General features: G+C 39.6%; 1 pseudogene; it reads right to left on the bottom strand.

Moving 5' to 3' along the window:
- Positions 1–1,469: 1,469 nt before the first annotated feature.
- LOC102872868 lies at positions 1,470–2,320 on the bottom strand (annotated as a pseudogene).
- Between the last annotated feature and the right edge of the window lie 2,911 nt (positions 2,321–5,231).

Raw genomic sequence — 5,231 nt, 5'->3', positions numbered from 1 at the left:
TCAAGTGGATTTTTAGAGAAATAACCCACATTGGAGGAGATTGTCCAGCCTTCTCTCGTGGAGCAGCTGGTGGATTTGAACTGCATGTCTGTGTGTACACACACACATACGCTTTTATTTGGGGTTATTATCCAATCAGCCACCATTTCAAGGTGACTCCATGCACAACAGAGCAAAATATTACTCAGTCCTATGCTAGCCCTAGGATAGATTTTAGATTAGATCGTGACCATACACAGAACTTTCTTTGGCTGATTTTTCAAATGCAGATCACCAGGCACTTTCCTATAGTTTTTCACAGTCTAGAAGCTCTGCTGAAAGCTGTTCAGTATCATAAAAATATAAAAATTTCCTCTGAGGTAATGGTGATCGCTGCTCATGAGGTGGTCTGATGAGGAGTAGAACTCGGGTCTTCTACACAGAAGGAGATTTTTACCTCTGAGCCACTAGTGGTCCTTTCCTTATGTATGAATGTGTATACACACAAAGGCAATCATGGATTATGGCTCTTCATTTATATAAGGGAGCTCTGGTGGCTTAGTGGTAAGGAATTGCACTGCCAATGCAAAGGCATGTGATTTGAATCTACCAGAAGACCAATCTCCGCCCATACAATTAACTGCCTCTGGAAACCCTCTGGAGTGTTGTGTGCATGTGTGCATAATAAAATATTTAATGCTGCAAAAAAGCATAAAAATACAGTAAGAACGGCAGGAGAATACCAACTTGGTGGTGTTAAGTGCCACCAAGTCACTTGTGACTCATAGTGACTTTATGTACAATAGCTCTGAATCGTGCCCTATCCTGAGCCAACCTCACTGTCACTGGCATACCTAAGCCTGTGACCCTACTCACCCTGTCAATCCATCTCACTCGGGGTCTTACTCTCTTGCACTGTGCCTTCGCCCTGCCAAGCATGATGTCACTACCCAAGGATTGATGTGTCCTTGCAACATGCACATGCCCAACGTATGTCATATGGAGCCTCAGAATCCTTGTCTCCAAGGAGAAGCCTGCTTCCACCCTTCCCGTGATGAACATGTTTGTTCTCCAAGCAGTCCATCATATGTTCAATACTCTTCTCCAGCACCACAGCTCAAAGACATCAATTCTCCTTCTGTCATCAGCAGTCCTTGTCCAGCACTCTGATGCGTAGCAAGTAATTGCAAAAATCATGGCCTGGATCAGGCACACCTTGGTCTCTAGACTGACATCGTTGCTCTTCAGTCCTCTGGAGAGGTCCCTCTTGCATCTTTCTACATTTCATATACACATTTAGAAAAATATATCAAGTTATAAATTAGCAAGGTCTTCTGCTGGTGGATGTTCTCAATTTCCTGAATGTGAATTTTACTTTATAAATAACAGTTGTAATCTACAGATCTGTAAAACCTCCATTTAGTATCCAGAGTGGTCAGCATGCCTTGCTTACACATCAGTGGTTCAAAACTTATAGGTGCAGAATACTCTTAAGTCATGAGCACATAAGTGTCTGACAATGTTGGCCTTTTTCTTTTTTGTTCAGTTTTTTTTTAGCCTCTGTCTCATCCGTTGCACTTTCCGAGCCCTGTTAGTTTTTCTGTCTTTTCAGATATGATGCAGGACAATACTTTCACTCTTTTTCACTACTGTATCCTGCATTTTAGAGGACAGTCCTATACATTAGTCATTGATAAAGTTTCCTTCTTCTAAACCTATTTGATGTCCATTTTCCCTTCCAGTCATTATTTTGCTTGGTGAATGATCAAAAGCAGGGAAAAAAATCTTTAGAAAGTTCTCTTCATCATCTGTATATTTGAATCTCCATTTATATACTTGCCTCCTTCTCTTATAGCCATTAATAAGAATATCAGTTGATCTGGTGTTTGAATAAGTCCCATTTGATACTTTCACATATCCTTTAACACTTGTGTAATGTTAATATCATTTTCCTTTTCCATCAAAAGAAGACTGGTGTCTAGTAAGGAAAATGTGCCAGGCCGCCCAGTGGTGGCATGACAATGGACTACCACAGGTCCGCACTCAGGGATCAAGGAGTAAGATGCTCACACTCTAAATAAAAAACTGAGAAATGAAGCTGGTTGTTCAGGGACCCCAAAATCTGGCCAGGTGATAAAATGAAAGAGAGATATCACTCTGGTTTCACCACCTGATTCCTTTGCCGCAACTCAATGTAGTATTAGACAACTGCTTTGGTCTTTTGCTGCCAAGCCATGAGCCAGAAATGACAAGATGTGTTAGGAAGTGGACTCACATACAGTTGCTGCCAACGATTCTGAGTGCCCAGCTCCTCAAACTCCCACTCGAGGGTGACAGACATGGTGGCGAGAGCCAAGCACGCCGCAGCTGTGGAAAGACTCATGCCCTAAACTCTTCTGGAGTTTCTTTTGTGTCGACTACAACAACATAAATCTCTTAAATTCTCTTTTCACTTAAATGGTGACTATATTCAGTAATACACACAGTAATATATATTTAGTAAATATAACAACGATAATGTAGATAGAGTAACATTGGCCTAATAGACAGAAAATCATGCTACCAAGCCCCAGGTGGATGATTTTAATCATGGCCCTCGGGCCTGGTTTAAATTGTTTTTTTTCAAACATTCTTTTAATTGGTATAGCACTGGTCTGTGTGTTGCTGTACAGAGGTAACTCATAGTTGCTGTGATGCTAAACACTGTGACACTGATGCGCCCAATGTGATAATGGTTACCCATGGTGGACAATGTTTAATGGAGCGTCCTAATTAAAACAAGCTGGGAAGCAGGAGTGACATCCACTTCCAAAATGGCTTGCCTCCGGAAACTCTGTGAACAGTGTTTAGGTCTTTCATTCATAGTGTCTCTATGAGTCATCTATGACTCGACAATACTTAACAACAACAACAAATATGAATATATTTAGTATTATACCCAGTGTATATATTGCATATATTATATATAAAACATATAAGTATAGTGTATATATTAGTGAATATCCAGTAATATATTTGTTATTATTCATTGGCATTCACTCAGAACTAGCTCATAACTGATCCTCTACTCAAGAGGAGTACTCTTAAGAGTTTCTACTTAAGAAACTGAAATTGAAAGAAAGGATTGCTCTTTTCTCCTTCAAAGCAGGTGATGGATTCAAACCATTCGTATTTGGGTTATTAGAGAAACTCTTCACACACTATAAGATATGTCTTTTTTCAACAGGTAACAGTAATGGTCTTGTATATGACTGGATTCAAAAGGGCATGTGCCTTTAGAGGAGTGATTTTCAATTTAAGCCAGGTTTCACCTTGAGATGAATGCTTGGTAAAGTCTAAAAAGCATTTGTGATGGGAAAAACTAGAGAGGACTTGATAATGGAGTCATTCCTTGTCTTAGTTTCTTACTCTTGCTGTAACAGATAAATCACAAATTGGTAACTTAACAAAATTTTTTTCCATACTTTCATTCTCTCTCTCTCTCTCTCTCTCTCTCTCTCTCTCTCTCTCTCTCTCTCTCTCTCTCTCTCTCTCTCCCGGATTAAAATACACATAATTTTCAGCATTATTTTCTTAATCCCTTGATGATCTCTGGAGTGGTATGAATCTCCATTTGTGCTTCCTGCTTTTTTGCTTTATCTGTTATATCTCAAAAGAGATTCATTTAAAACATAGTCTATACTGATAGGACTTCATTAACAGTCAAGTAAAACTTTCTTCCCAGAGGGGATTACATCTCCAAGTATGCTGTCATTCATGCCACTAAGTGGATTTCAACTCATAGTGATTCCTTCAAACAGAGTTAACTGCCCCTTAGGGGTTTCTAGGCTACAACCTTTACAGAAAGCATCCTTGACAGTGTAGATTCTGTCTTTTCTAAGCATAGCCCAGGTGCAGAAAGTTTTATACCTAAGCATGACAATTTCTATTTCTCTTCAATTGAACGATCAGTGATAATATTAATGTTATTATACGTAAGCTAATAAGAACTGCTGTTAGTTTCTGAGATAAGATCTGGCACATTCAGGCTGGTATATAGAAAATGACTTGTTGTATCACAATAATAAAAGAAGGGATATAGTATGTGTGTATGTTTCTTTCTGCTCACAGTGAAATCTGTAGGAGCTAGAACTTATTTGTTTCCCTGGCTTTCAAAAGCTTTTCATCTTTCTTGAGAGGTTATACTCTGACCATGTTTTATGGCTCTCTATTTCTGTCTTTTGCACAAATACTGCAGCTATGTAACTAACAGATGTACATATATGACACATGAAGTTGTTGCTGTTGTTATATGCCATTGAGTTGACTGCCACTCATAACGATCTCATAGACAACAGCTCTGAATCCTCCCTTATTCTGAGCCAATCTCACTTTATTTGACACATCTGCCGCTCTTACCCCAGTCTTTGTGCCCAGTCATCTAGGGTCTTCCTCTCCTGTGCTTTTCTTCCACTGTACCATCTCCAAGGACTGGGCCATCCTGGCAACATGCCAAAGCTTTATGAGATGGAGATTAAAAAATCTTAACCCCTAAAGAGCAACTTTTAAGACAGCCCACCACACTCTGTTGGGTCACCTTATTTTGAAATGAGAATAAATACAGATCTCTTCCAGTCAGTTGGTTAGTTAGTTGTCTCTCAGATTTCTGGGCATAACCTGGGGAGCATATCCAGGGCAGCATATGCTTGCTGAAATCTGTCAGTTGTATTCCATCAGTTCCTGGGACCACATTTTTTTGCCATTTCCTTCAGAACAGCTTAAACTTCCTTCTTGATCACCTTAGGCCCTTAGTCATATGTTGTTTCATGAAATTTCTATATGTCAGCCAATTTTTGGTAGAGTTCCTCTGTGTAGTCCTTACATCTTTTTATGATTATTTTTTACACTGGTTTTCCTACAAAATTCGTATACATTGTCCCTCATACAGGATCCCCTCCACCTCTCCAAACCAACACTTTCCCCCCCTGTCAAACTGTGCAACCCATGATTACACACGCCTGCTCCTCCACACCCCTCTGTTTCTCCCTCTGCTTAGATTCTCATACTTGTTTTATTAGCTATCTATTTTTACTGATCTTGTGCAGTATTTGTCTTTATGGGACTGAGTTACTTCACTTTGCATACTGCTCTCCAGTCCCTCCCAAGTTAAGTAGTGATTTTCAAAATAATTGCTCCTGCATGCTGTGCAGTACTCCATCATGTGAATGTACCATAATTTCTCAATCCATTCTATTGTGGTTGGACATTTAGGC

Source organism: Elephantulus edwardii, unplaced genomic scaffold (genome assembly GCF_000299155.1).
Source record: "Elephantulus edwardii isolate Elephantulus edwardi_28Jun2011 unplaced genomic scaffold, EleEdw1.0 scaffold00142, whole genome shotgun sequence".
NCBI classification, from domain to species: domain Eukaryota; kingdom Metazoa; phylum Chordata; class Mammalia; order Macroscelidea; family Macroscelididae; genus Elephantulus; species Elephantulus edwardii.
The sequence above is the reverse complement of the archived record's forward strand: the minus strand, read 5'-3'. Positions and strand labels throughout refer to the sequence as shown.